This window comes from Condylura cristata, unplaced genomic scaffold (assembly GCF_000260355.1).
Source record: "Condylura cristata isolate star-nosed mole 26May11 unplaced genomic scaffold, ConCri1.0 scaffold00021, whole genome shotgun sequence".
NCBI classification, from domain to species: Eukaryota; Metazoa; Chordata; class Mammalia; order Eulipotyphla; family Talpidae; genus Condylura; species Condylura cristata.
In genome coordinates this window covers 26,712,636-26,728,040 of record NW_004567122.1, presented here as the reverse complement: position 1 = coordinate 26,728,040, position 15,405 = coordinate 26,712,636, and the positions used below count along the sequence as shown (strand labels likewise).

The window sequence follows — 15,405 nt, the reverse complement described above, 5'->3', positions numbered from 1 at the left end:
CATTGTGTGATACATACCACTGTATTAATTATACATACTTTTTGACAGAGTTCAAATCCCTGTAGCCCTGTCCATCTGTGTCTTCCAAAAGAAATCTCAGTCACCCTTAACAAAAGCTCAAATCCATCCTCTTTTGAGAATTTCACACCATCCCAATCTAAAGAGGACAGGGTCATCGAACAATTCATAATAAAAACTAACCAATAAAATATGACATTGATAAAAACATAGCTTAACTTCCCAATGGAGTGCAAAATTCTTTTAGGCAGACAAATTCACCATTTGGCTGAATTCCATACAAGAAACTACCAAAGAACAATGTAGGTAGTTAACAAATGGTCATTGATCTTTCTATCAAATGTACCTTGAAATTAAAGATAAGTTCAAATTTTAAACTCAAGTGATTGAGCAATGACCACTTCATTATTAAACTTACATGACTGAGCAATGGTCATTTCATTCATAGATTTTGTACAAACTGTGTTAATAAGAAAAAACAGGCTTCAACAAAATGAAAAGAACAAGTAAACATGTGAATTTTAGAGAACATTCACTGGTAGAAAGAGAACAACATGTAGAGTACAACAGTATTGTAGAAGATCAAATACAAAGAACAACGTAAAAAGGTGGACCAAAGACAAATGGATTTGGGGAATGGGGAAGTCATTTGTAAAGCAACTGGCCTCAGAAAGATTAATTAATGGGTGTTAGATCCCAAAACGTAAGACTTAATGCTACTGTTCTCTTAAAACTGGTACTGTAATACAGTTACAGAAAAAGGTAGGGACAAATACTGCACTAAGTCTTCAAATATGTAGTGACTGAAGTTCTTAAACCATTTGATTGAAAATATTTCCAAAAAAATTTTATGACTTTCCAAATTTCACAAGTGGTATGTGCAAGTAATCCAAGTACTCATGGTTTAAGTCAATTTACAAAGTCAAAACAGCAAACAAACTTTTTCATAAAAATTTACTAATGATTTAAATCAAAGACCTGATCAGGCACATCACAAAAACCTGATAAAATGAGCTCAACATTATTAGATATAAGTTTTAAGAAGAAAACAGTGAAACACTACAAATCTACTAGAATAGATAGCAACTTAACCCAAAATTAAAGCGTTCATGATAATACGGAACTAAAACCATGTGTTGCCAGTCGGAACACAGCCTAATCCCTTTTGGAACACTGTTTAACATTATCTACTGATGCTAAAATACAGATCCCTACCACTCACCAAAATCATTCCTAGATACATCCAAGAGAATCAAATACTCTGTCCATCAAAAAACAAATCATATGAACATAGCTACTCTTTCATAGCTACTCTATCTGTAATAGCTCCAAATTAGAAATAATCCAAATACAGGAAAGTTTGGACTGAGTAAATAAATGACAGTAATAAATGCAATGGAAACAGTACAAGTTAACACATGTAAAACACTGGTAAATTTCAGATATAAGATGGAAGTTAGATACAAAAGATCATACTAATTATATCATTCCATTCAAATAGAATTCAAAACAGGCAAAACCTATAGCATCAGAGTCAAGGATATTAGTAAGAGGGAACAAGGAAAAAGTCTTCCAGAAAACTACAAAAATTTTCTATAATTTGATGTGGGTGATAGTGACATAAATGGAGTTGTATGTATAAGATTTGTGTACTTTATTATAAGGTATACATCAACATAAAAATCTTTTTTAAACTTTGCTAGTGAATTGATCACTTATAGTATTAGTTTTCATTCACTAAGGTCTCCCTCACCACAATGGCTTAGACTTCATGAGTTAATTTTTTTTTAATATGTGAAAGATAGTAGTATTTTGATGATGATGATGATAATTATGCCACTAACATTTACTTTAATAAATTTTGTAAATTTACAAAATAGCTAACATAGGGCATGGGATTTAATTTTACCCCACTATCTGTTAATTGTTACAATAATGACAGATTTCATTCTCTTGGCAGAACAGACATCACAGTTCCCTTTGTCTCTACAACCCAAGGGAGTGATACAATAAGGACCAGATGGATGGGCAATGGGTCTGCATTGATGAGGAACACTGAGGAATTTGCCGATTTTATAATAATCATCAGTAAGTAAGTCTATTTCTTTATGGAGATAAAAATCATTTGACTATGATTAACACAGACCTTGAGAATATCTATACCTATATATGTACACATCTGCATAGATATGTATAATTAAGGATTTAAAAAATAAAAAATCTCTTAATAGCAAAAATACCAAACATGAACAATACCATATGATACTAAATTATTTTATGAAAATAAATTTAGCCTATCCGCACTGGTTCATTCTTTGCTCATTTTAAGAAAAGCCTATTTATAATTTTAACCTAATGTTTTCCCACATTTGTAATTTTTCCAAATTAAAGTTTCATTCAGATCTTTTATTTATAATTTAGTATGAAATGTTAGCCTGCATTTAAGCAAGTCATTTTAAGTGGGCTTTTTCCTGAATCAATTATCATTAGCTAACAAAGACCTAATGTAGCATGAACTTTTCTTAATGATTATCTTTATCAACTTCTGCTACTGTGGTTGTGCTGAAAACCCTATACAGAAAACAGGGACAATAGGGATGCACTGTAATTCATTAAGAGACAAAATGATCTTGGACCATTAAGAGAAAAATTGATCTTGTAACATTGCTTAAAGAGGTGCTTTTGGATACTGACTTTTCTAATAAAATACAGCTATTTTAAGGATTTCAACATCTTCCTTTCTACAAAATCTGTTAGTAAGGCAAAGATAATAGTTTTTTGATAATAATGATAATTATACCACTTACATTTACTAAACAGTTTTTATGCACTCTTAATAACCTTACATTTACAGATCAAAAAAATTAAAATCTCGTAAAAGCTATATGAGATAAATTCCACTATCTTCACATTACAGATGAGAAAAAGAGAAATTAAATGCAACTTGCTTATTTACAGATAGGAAGAAACAGAGATAGGAATCAAACCCTGTCAGTTCAACTCCGGAACCCCTACTCCTAAGTATTGCACACACTCCCTTCTAAAATGAATGCCTCAAAGAATTTTCTTCCCTTAAAAGATTTTTCTCTGTTGTTCTCTATACCCTTTTGACTGCTCCAAAACATTCAAGACACTACATAATATAAGATTACATAGTTCAGAAACCAGGTTAGTAACAGTTCAATATTTTCATTTCAAATAATTTTCCATCACTTAACGTATCTGCTTTACCTACTTTAACTATCTCTTTCAATTGAACTAAGTCAGTTTGCAGATATAAAAGGACTGTTTGTTACTAATGTATAAAAATGTGCATTTATTATAGCACTCTTACCCAAAAGTCTTTTAAACTATCATTAAGATAGTTTTACCCCAATTTATACTAGACATAATTATCTCAGAAATGATTTTAAAATGCACATTAAAAAAACATTTTCTAAAAATAAAATTTCTAATTAAATATGCTTACCTATAATCATAACACTAACATTTGGTATTTTTATGGTTTTTTCCTGCATATATGTAGTGTGACTATATACTCTGAGCATGGTTGAGGATATACTATAGTACTAGGCATTTGCATTTTCTATGTATCACAACAAGAATTTGCCATATATAAGTATGTGTGTATTTATGTATATATATTTGCATGTATGTATATATATATATATAATATATGTATATATATATATATTTCACTTACCTACTTGCTTAGTAACATTTAATGCTTTACTATAGAATGTTTTAGACTCATAATAAAAAGCTGGTTCACAAGTTGACATAAAAGCATCAACATGCCTGGGTCACAGCTACAGATTTGTTTTACAATCTCCACATAAGTCCCTTATTATAAAAGGATTTCTCATAATGCATACAAAAACCCAGAAAAAGATATTATACTTTAATGCTAGCATATGCATGTAAATTACAAGTGAACTTGTCATACCTCTGAAAACAAAAGCAGAACTAGGCTTCGTATAACCCAAAGATTTAATTTTGAATGTCTTACTGAAAAGTTGGTTTTGTTTTTCAGGCCCCATACACTAAACTAAGACAGGTTTAGAAACAATGGAACTCATTCAGTTCTATCAGCCGATTGTATACATGGCCATCCATAGTACTTTCCTATAAATTATCTCTAAATCTAGTAATAAAGTATAATCCCAAAAGGCTATAATTTAGTAACTTCAATCTTGAAAGTTTACAGATTGCTAGCATTTAGATCTGATTCTCTATATTCCCTTTTCCCTTTATACAACACTTTCAGGATTTACAGAGGCATAAAAACTACATAACGAGTGTTATCTCAGACTTACAGTCTTAATTATACAACATGTATGCACTGAGTGTTCCTAAAAAAGAGCAAGTCACTAAGCTAAATGCTGAGGGTTAAAGATAAAGTTTCTGTCTGGACTTAATTTAAAGAACTAAAAATTAAAAAAAAAAAAACAAAAAAACTAAGGTTTTCCCTTCCACATTTACAATACCCTATGGGGAACAGTATGTGCCCTACAGATGTACAGGGTGCTAACAAGAATTGAGGGGATAGCCCCTTGGGGAAAAAGATGGGAGGAGACAAGAAACATGAAGCAACTATATCTTAAACATACAAATTAGAGAGCATGAAGATAGAAAATTAGTTTTTACTTGCCTGGATGGGATAGTACTGTGGTCCAGTTGTCATAGATGGCAGAACAAGGGAACTGATTAAAAATGTGCCATAAGGCAAATCCACACAGGGATATTATTAACATCATAATACACAAAGGTACCTGATTTGCTTTTTTAAATTATTTTTGAGGTATCTGTGGTTTACAAGGCAGTAGATTTTAAATGTAATAAACTTGGGTCCAAATTCTGAATTTAAAATTTAGATACAATCTTTGCTTTTCCTATTTTGCATATGTTATCAGTTCTGAAAATTAAATTAGGTAAACACTTGGGGTGTCTGGCATAGTGCAAACTCAGTAAAGAGGAATTACAATAATCATGAAAAATCTTTCAATCAGACTGAAGATTTAAAATACACACCTGAGCTACCTTATTTCAATAAATATAGAAAGTATCATAGTAAGAGAAACTACTAGTTTATGAAACTGAAGAAAAGGGAAAAACTGCAAAGTACACCATTACACAATGCTTTCTTACTACTTACATTTTTTTAAATCACAAGAGCATCCTTCTTCCATCAAGACTGTATGTCGGTGTTCCACTATTATTCCAAGAATGTTGTTTAATCCATGGACATCCTGCAAGCATCCATACTGTGCTTGTTTGACCTTCCCAGAGCGTAGAAATGGAAGGACAGCAATATAAATAGAGTTCAAGCACATACAATGTAAGTGTATCAAAAGTGACACCTCATCAAAGGCAATATTCAGATGCTAGTGATTAAAACATCCCAATTTCAATGTTATGGGGCAAAACAAAACAAAACAAAACAAAACAAAACCATACATCTAAGAAAAAATAAGGCAGCTTTTTCTTTTTTCTCCCCAGATCCTTTCTTCTGTTCCCTTCACCTCCCGCAGTATCTACTGTCCTCCCTTGTCTTTCGTCCTCATTCCTTTGACTCTTATCCTTTCTTCCCTCTTCTATCTTCCTTCAGAATTGCTTCTCCCATGTCCCTCAGTGCTGACTTTGAAGAAGTTTGTCTGCTACCTAATGATGTATAAACTATGTAAAGAAAATGAACTTTTCTTCCATCTTCAAAGAGACCCAATTAACAGAGTATGTGATTTATATCTTTGGTACTTTTATGTGCTCCAGGGCTTCCCTACCTCTGATTTCTCTTTTAAGTAGAAGGGAAGACGTCTTTGACAGCCCAAATATGTGAGAGCCCTAAATAACTAAACTGGCTTTTGAGCAGATTCTTTTTGTGCCTCACCATCCTGACTCTGCCACTGGGAGTAACATTTACTGGATGTTATTTTTTAGAAGTAATATATTTAGTTCCTAGGAAAATAAAAACCGGTAGACTTCAAGGAATTTAAATCATGGATTATTTTCTTCTATAGTATACCTCTATAACAACTCTTTCAAGTTATTATTTATATGTTAAAGTCTTTTATTAATAGAAAAATCAGAAATGGAAGAAAAATTCTGTTTTCTTTTGATATTTCAACTTACCCTTTACTAAACCAATCTTTTAGAAGCTACAAGTAATATTGAGTCTTTTCCTTATAAGTCTTGTTATAATAATGCATAGGGATTAACTAAGAAGTTAATCAAACATTAAATACAAACTGAACCAAGATGTCTTTGGGGAAGTTTTACTTCCTAATTGAAAAAAAAAAAAAAAAGAATTCTCCAGAATCTAAAACCCCACTAGGAAACATATAGGACAATCTGTTGGGTGAGTCAGTCAATTTTCATCAATATTGAAGTTTAAATGAACATAATTAAATCTAGAGATCAAGTACTTTCAAATTTAGATCTATTTAGGAAATCATAAATAGAACAGAAAAAGGGAAACTGCCTGATATAACTGGAAAACCAGAAGGGAGAAGGGAAAAGATTATATATATATTTGTGAATTTCACTGCTTAAGAAGGAATTAACTGAAGAATAGCTATGCTTGCTACAAGTAGTTAGGGACCAAAAAAGAAAGACAGTATTAATACCAAAATCCCTAGCTTGGACAAGATTTCCTGACCCTCACCCAAACACACATATTCTTACCTAGATGAAAAAAGCTTTAAGGATGAAACCCAACTTATATGGGTAAAGATCCAAACAGGAATATAACAATCTACAGGCAAGTTGTTAGCAAAGGATAAGAATAAGGAAAAACAAGTATCATTAAGACAAATGAGGGGAGAGGCTAGGAGGAAACAATTATAAACAATTATTAATAGTAAATTTGTAAAGTAAAAGGGAAAGGCACCCCTACAATATAAATGCAAAAGGGAAGACTGAATATAAGGTTAAGGAGTAAGGCTGTTAGAAGCACTCTGGTGTATGGTACAGAGTTCCAGCTAAGAAGGTATGTTCAAACAGACATTTCAAGAAAGAAATGGCAACAGGACATGACCAAGTAAGACTATAACTAGGTTGGAAGCAGGGGACTGGGGGAGATTCACCATTATAATCCAATTACAAGAGGCAAAGATCAGGGTTAAGTGGTGGTAGTCAAGACAGAAAAGGAAGAAATATGAGGGGCATTAGGAATAAATAAACAGCAGGACTTGGAGGCCACCTAGAATAGAAATAGGAAAAAGCAAGAAACATAAGGTTTGAAAAAGCTAAACACAATAGTCATCACTTATCTAAACGGGATTTAGAACTTAAGTTACAAACAAGAAGCTAAAAATGGAATGATGCACATCCAAGCAGATGTGGAATTGGAGAGAGAGAGATGAACATGTAGAATAGGATAGTTATATGAACAGGAGTAAGAGGTGAATTCACAAATTGACCGCTGAGCATAGACATTTGATCTATTCAAACTCCACTGTACCTAAAAGTCAGGAACACTCTGCTAGGAACTCTGGCTTAAAAGGCAACATCTATAACCTCAAATATCTTTAAATGTAATAGAAAATAGGAGAACGTACTATGAAAAGCTTCATATGCTGTTAACCTGTTAGCACATCACTTAGTTTAACTCTAGATTTATTTCAATATGACAACCAACAAAGACCGGACCCTGAAATAGTGAGCAAAAATATGTGCTGTGAGCAGAACAGGAAGGAATGTGTGCTACTTCTTATAAAAGAACACAGAGGAACTCAAGATGGTAACTATGAACCCATAATTTTCTATTATTTTGGCCTTTATAGTTTACTTCTAGTTAGACCAGATGAGATGACCCTTTTATTGATGTATTTTGTCATTTCCTACAGAAAATTTCCTAGATATGAAAATTTCTCTTCTGTCAGGTATTCTGAAATTCTTCCCCAAAATTCTAACTAAGTGAAAATTTACAAACAGTAACTTGGAAATCCAAAGAAATGTTGCAGTGCCTCAGCCCAATATGTAAATCTTATAAAATTAAGACTCAGCATACATTAGAAAAGAAAGTTATCACACTTAAAACACACACACCCACACACCATACTTCTGTTTCAGTTCAAGCATCCCTTCAGAGATAGCTTCTGGGGGCGGGGGTGGGGCAGGGGGCTGTTAACCAGGTCTAGCCCCATGAAAATGTAAATTCCATGAGGATCTATATCTGTTTTCACTCATCACCAAGCCAGTGACACAGATGTGCAATAAATACTTTTTAATACAAAGAATATGCATATGAAGCTTCTATAAGGATATAAGGAGGGGGACTAGGGCTACTTTTCACTTTCTACTTCATACAGTTCTGTGCTTCTTACAATAAACATGTTTTTTGCATCTATGAGGGAAATTGTCGAACCTGTACAACTGTACCTCAGTCATATGAATATCCATATTAAAGAAAGGATTTACGGCCCTCCCTGGTGGCGCAGTGGGTTAAAGCACAGCACTAAGAAGCTAAAGCCACTTCCGCATGAGTTCTGAGTTCGATTCCCACCTGCCCTGAAGGTGACCACATGGTGTGTCAGACCTCTCCTGACCCGCCCGCTGCTCCCCTCAGCAGTGTATTTCGTCGATCTGCCTGTTCTGCTCCCCACTCTGTCTCTGGTGAAGCCTCTTGCCACCCCTTAGCCTCTGTCCTGTACCCCAGTTCTGTGTGCATAAATAAATAAACCTTAAAAAATTTATAAAATAAAGAAAGGATTTACAAGAGTCGTTCATGTTTCAAATGATATATACTTAAGGTTATTCAAATATGGAGGCTAATATTTAAGAAAAATGAATCAGAAACCAGGAAATGTCTTCTGTTCCAAATAAATATTGGTAAGAACCCAAAGTATTTTTCTTCTTTTGTGCCTCAGAAATTTTACAAGTACAATTCTCGGCCTGAATCACATTTCTTCAAGCCTGGACCATGAATATCTAGCATCATCCAGAGTTTAACTTTAGTTATCATGGCAAGTGACCCTTCCCTGATTACACAGATAAACCTATAAAGTTAGTTTTCCCTAATCTCAAAATCAATACAATTGTCATTTATGCCACTACATTAACTTGTGATTATTGGTTAACTTGAGTTTTATCTCGCTCATTAGAAGGCAGTCTTAAAGAATAATGCCATACAGGGTCTCCCTGGTGGCACAAGAGGTTAAGTTGCAGCACTATGAAGCTAACTATAACCACCGCAGCAAGAGTTCCATCCCCAGCCAGGGAGGTGACCCACATGGTGCACAGACCTCTCCTGTCTCAGCTACTGCTCCCTTCAGCAGTGTGTTCAGTGGATCTGCCTGTTATGCTTCCTACTCTGTCTCTGGTGAATCCTCTCACTGCCCACCTCCACCCAACACCCCACCTCTGGGCTGCACAGCACTGGTCTGTTTACACAGCTCTCTCCCCTTACATTGAAATAAGCTACACCCCAACTCTTGTATGCATAAATAAACAAATATTTTTAAAATAAAAGAAATAATGCTAACTATACTGACAGAACCTGTTAGTTTACTCCAGTTATCATTCAAAAGTGTATTGATCAAGGTAACATTTATCAAGGTAGCTGAGCAAATAGTGACTGAAAAAGGACCTAAACCTCTGTCCACATGTAACTTACATTCCAGAGGAGTGAGATAGAGGAAATACAGAAATAATATAGCTTGTCACCTCAATGGTGCTATGGAGAAAAACAATGCAGAGGCAGGTGGATGACGTGTCTTTGGAGAGGTATAATTTGAAATTGGGTGAAGGTGCCAAACCATTATAAGAAAAGATGCCAAACCATTACAATAAAAAGCTCCTGAGTAGGGGCATTACTTGCACACTCTAGCAGAGGCAAAACCACTGTAGTCTGAGAATAAGGTGAACAAGGATGGGAAAATAAGGAATGGGGTCGAATAAGAAAGAAAGCCATGTTGGCTGTGTGGAGAGAAGGACTTTGGCCTTTCCTTTAAGTGAAATGTAGGCCCACTTAAGAGTCCTGAATGGAGATGTAACATTTTCTGACTTACCAAAGAATCACTCTCCCTGAGAAAGAAGCTGCTCGTGCCCAGACTCAGAGGCCCAGACTCAGAGGTAAAGTCACAGAAATAGCTTTTGCTTTCTGCTCCAGTATTTCTTTAACTGCTTCAATCCAAAATAAAAGCCAAGCAAACCAATCCCAAAATTGTACCCAACACTGTTAACCAAAACAAAATCTTCTGAGGACAGCAATGCCTGCAAATAAACGGCCTCATGGGTCATAACCCACCATCACCTACACCAGTCCTGCATAAAAGAATTACAGATGAGGGTTTTAAAGAAAGAGATGCCTCATAACCAACCCACAAAATTGTGATTCATTAGGTTTGAGAGCAAAGTGCTACCACCCACAATTTTAACTAAAGTGTCAGGTTATGCAGCAGATTGGAGACAAGGACCCAAAATGAAAAAAGTCAATTATCTGTCTACACCCATGGGTAACTTTTTAAATTGAGGTAACTTTGATTTACATCATTGTTTATATTTTAAGAGTACAGGAGATCTTTGAGTGTTTTTGCCATTATAGGGTAGCTTTTTTGTTGGTAAGGGTTAAGTTTTAACTTATCTTGTTCTTGTAGTTGTAATATTAGTAGTGTCATAAAGAATCACAAGATACACAGACACAACTACTGGCAAGTCAATTCTAGATCCAGGTATACAATTACTATAGAACTTTTAAGACACATCCATGACAGCAAAAGAGGAGAGAATGACACCAAGAGTAAACTGTCCGTAGTTCTCCTAGCTTTAGAAATCCTATTCTTCAGAAGATCTAGGTAGAGGGGATACAATGACAAGGACAATAAGATCATCTCCCTAGAGGAACACTTAAATGGCCCCTTTTCCCAACTGTGCCTCCCAATTTCCAAAGGTATCAAAATTTCTTCAGGAGCTGAATTCATGATTCCAGACATTCTCACAGCACAATCTGCTTACCTAGCTATCTTAGTGCCCACACAAGTCTCTATTTTTTTTTTTTAATCTCCCACAGCCAGACTTTTGTTCCCCAGTTTTTAATCACTCTTTAAACTTCACCTGTTTCTCTGAGTCCTCTAATTAAGCAAAGCCTGATCTAGGTGCATCCCTCACCCCCATAGAGCCCGCAAGAGTCCCCACTTTACTACCAGATGTGTTTGAGTACACCTGTACAGGCTTGTAGGCTCAGGAATAAACACAGAGTCAGTCTATCTTTATAGTGCTTTCCTTTAAATTATGAAATGGCAAAGGCAGGTTCCAAATGATTACATTATAAAGTGCTAACTGGTGTACACAACACATGTCCATGCTCTACTGAAGATGTTCTCCAGATACCTCTTGTGTGCCCCAGAGTCTCATCACCTGCTTAGAAGAAAAGGGAGGAAAAATCATTCTGGGTACCTTTCAGCTGTAGTCAGCAGTCATTTAATTTACACTTCCAAAAACAAAATGTAGAAATGGCCAGTGAGTTAAGTAGTCACTCAATTACGTGGGCAGAAAAGATGTGACTAAGGGGTAAGAAAACATAGACAAGCTTTGAAATATTTCCACAGTACCCCTTCTTCCTGGGAACACACAAACCAGAATAACTAGATCTCAGGTTATACAGCGTACCAGATAGGATGCTAGGCAGATCCTAACACATCATGAAAACAAAACTGAACAAAACAAAACATGCCTTGAAAGCACCAGGTATATTCTGAGCTCATAGTTAAATTTGAAAGTGTAAAGACTCCTCCCAGGACTCCAGTTAACACTGCTGAGAAAGGTGGTAAGGGGACACTAGCTATTTCTTCCTATTATGTCCTGCCATTACTAAAACACATATATGGAAATCAAAAGGAAAATCTAGTTAAAAATCTCACAACAAACCAAACTATTTCTACACCCTCCCACACACACAAAATATATTCATTATAGGCAGAGACCAGTAGCAAAGAATACAACACAAAACCTCTTTACAACTAGCTTCCAAAACTGGATTACAACTACATTGATAGTATTACATACACAGAACTGTCTAATAAAGAATTCTAAAATATTATCATAACCAAGTTAGGATACAGTAAAAGCAGATTTAAAAAAAAAGTCACTGTAATCACTTCTATTAAAATGGGGCTAAAAATCTTCCCATCTAAATGGTGGGGATCAAAAAAAAAAATCAAAACTAAAGACTCCAGAACTCGATCATTATTTATGAGAAATCTAATATTTCTGCAACTACCCCATTTTTTCAAAGTTGAAGAATAAAACTGTCAGAATAAATATGAATATGAAGTTGAAGTTGACCTATGAGATTGGGAAAGTAGCTTCTCCTAATAAGTTAGCTCTCAACAATTCTTTGGGAAAAGTTTCATAATTTAAACTTTCATTTAGTAAATACACTACTCAGATTCAGAATTCTAGAAAATGGACTGAATGATCCAGCACTGAACATTTCAATTACTATTGTTCTGTTAACTCTGGAAGTGGACATACAAGATTATAACAACACACAGAGGCTTCCTAGGATCAGGTACCATCTGTGGTGTGAAAGCAACCTATCTCTGTGCAGTTTTTAGGGGTCTTGCATACTCTTTTCTGTAACATCCACACTGGTGGAGATAAGAATTACACCTCAGGCTGCTACTGTTCCTTATAAAATCCTCTATGCCTTTGACCTCACATGTAGACTGGCAAACCCAAAGCATAGACGGTACCCATAACATTTAAAGAAATCAACTATTTTGTTGGGGGGTTCTCTGTGTGTGTGTGTGTGTGCCCGCGCGCACACACTCAACAGGAAGCACAAAAAAAGAGAGAGACAAGAAACATCTTCTAGAAAAAGAGAGCAGGGCAGACTGGATAAACCAGGGTTCAGCTAGATCCTGATGTGTACTCAAGTCAGCTCTGAAATTTACCCAAATGTGTGGCTCACTGCCTAAAACAACATATACATCTGGTAATAATAAACAGTGATAAGTCATAAACAAAAAGGGCTTTCTTTCTTTCAAAGACTCTACAGCTACTGGTAACATTTAAAATCTACATAAAACATAATCAAACAATAGGTGTGAAAATAGTGTTTTGGATAGTATTTCAATTTAAGTTACTAAGAAATGAAAAACTTAGTATTTTACTCCCTAGCCTCAGAACACTAAGAAGCCTGAGTCAATGATTTGACCAACTGGCAAATCTGTTTTCAGGAGAGAAAAAAGCACACTGCCTCTGTTTAACGCAAAGGACAAAAAAGAACATCACTGCAAATCGTAATGTTTGGGTTCATGATGAAAACAGGAAACAGGCTGCCCAGGTATAATTATGGTTATAGACCAATGTGCCTTCAGCTTCAGCCAAGAAGGAAAAAGCAGTGAAGAGAGTAAGCAGAATTTACTTGCCTCTACCTTGCTACAGAAGGCAAATTTTAATAATACTCCCAGCAACTTGTTACATAACCAACAGTAAACAACAATCTGATTCAAACCTCACTAGTAACTACATTCTGCCACTGTCTCCCACTGAACTTAAAAGCTGACTTTGCCAGAGGGGAAAGAAATGTAACACATATCAATCTACCCATTTCTGTGGCGCCACCACTAGGAACCAGACAGATAGATAATACCACCACATCTCTCAGAAACTACAAAAAAAAAAAAAAAGTGTTTCCCAGTTCATTGCTCTCCTCCTCTTTTTAACTAGGCCATATAATATGGGTTCATTGATGGGGAAGGTTCACCTAATTTTTACTATTTAAAGTACTATCTAAAAGCATTGAAGCTTAAGAGACCGCTGGATTTTTGCAACAAAGATAACAGCATGAGAATACAAGGGAGCAGCAACAAAGAGAGGGAAGGGCTGGAGGATGCTTTTGAGAAAAATCACAGAACAATAAAAAACAAAAATTACATTAGAAAATCTAAATTAATGTGTATGTACATCCTTTATGAAGGTTACTTTTTATTAAACGGTTTCTTATGAGTTGTTTTATAATCTTGTAATCTGCGAGATTTTTCTAGGAAGAAAAAAGTACTAGAAAAGATAGTGATTCGTTCAGCTCTGTAATTCCTAACTGAAGTTGGAACACACTAGTTCATATACTTGCCACACCACATCTAGGTACTGTCTTCTCCACAACAAACACTAAGGAGTTGGCATCCTGCAGAAATTTTAAACTACTTAAAACGTTACTAAATCTATAGGACTAAGGTTTTCAACCTTTCAGACTTTCAAATTTAAATTAAAAACTAATGCACGCTAGGCAATTCAGGTACTCTAAGGAAATTCAAGTACTCCAGTTTAAAAAAAAAAAAAAGAATTAAAAAACCCCAGCAACTCAAGTACCCTTTCTGCTCAACTTCAGTGAGGCCAAGCCACCAATCTCCACCTAACCAGTCTTTGTTGCTAGATAAGAACACTTTGGTAGTGCTAGGCAACAGGCATGATGTGACAAACCCAACCAGACTTCAAAACTTTTTCCACAGAAAGATAAGGTAAACAAGATATACTTAGCACCACACCCATTTAAATGCACAAGCAGCCAAGAATGCTTTCCCCCCTCCCCTCTCTAGACCTCCAGCTGGTCAGGAAACAATGTCACTATAATCAAGATAGAGATCTAGCCCAGGGTGTTCAGGCATTCCTCACCTCCAGGCTGGCCTTATAGCTCCATTCTCCAATGCCATCAAAACCAGAATTGGAACATTTTGTTAGGAAGTGGGCAGACGTCCAAATACCCGACTATCCTCGCCCGGGTTTTTTGCAACCAAAATCTGTTTTGGCTACTGAGCATGCTCCAACTTAAGACAGGCGCCACATGGGAGTTTTCAAAGCTTAGGCTCCAAACTCCACGTAATAACAGCAGCTGAAGAAAGGGAAAGAGAGGGGAAGGGGAGGGGGGAGAGGAGAGGCCAGGATATGAATCTGAGTAGAGATAATGAAGTGAGAGACCCGGGGAGGAGATGACTATGGAGAAGGCCAACCGACACTGCTTGGCACTCTCTCTGCAGCAATGCAGAAGTTCAGATGAAGTAAAAGAAATCTTTGCAATGGTGCAAGCTGGCGTGGCAAGTGCCAGAAACCAGCGCTAACTACCAGTTGAGTGTAGGAGCAGGTCACAACTGCCCAGAGTGTAATTCCCACCGATAGGCGTGGATCCTTATCTCTGCAACACAAAGCGAAGGCGGCAGGGACTCCTCGGGCCACTGGACAGCGTTGCAGTGGGGCAGACTAGGCGCTCGCCAAAGCATACAGTCCGACCAGGGGGTGTATCTCGAAGGTGGTTCTTAGATGAGGTAGGACAAACCGCTCCCCTGGACGGAAAGCGGGGCCAGGGATCCCCTCCCGGGCGCTCCAGCAACTCCCTGCACAGCCCGGGCGGCAAGGCGGCGCTGGGACCCGGGCCAGCCTCCGCCCCGC

The 15,405-nt window shown here is 36.3% G+C and overlaps 1 protein-coding gene and 1 pseudogene across 1 annotated transcript in view; one reads left to right on the top strand and one right to left on the bottom strand.

Annotated features, from left to right (window-relative positions):
• The window catches only part of SMAD5 (SMAD family member 5), a 40,725-nt gene extending 25,985 nt beyond the window's left edge, over positions 1 to 14,740 (bottom strand). Inside the window, exons 1-2 of the mRNA XM_004686750.2 lie at positions 14,635 to 14,740; positions 5,174 to 5,297 (exon numbers count right to left, since the gene is read on the bottom strand). The gene's annotated coding sequence lies outside the window, so the exon portion shown is untranslated. The remainder of the gene's footprint in view (positions 1 to 5,173; positions 5,298 to 14,634) is intronic.
• On the top strand, positions 14,516 to 14,836 carry LOC101636298 (annotated as a pseudogene).
• The last annotated feature ends 569 nt before the right edge of the window (positions 14,837 to 15,405 follow it).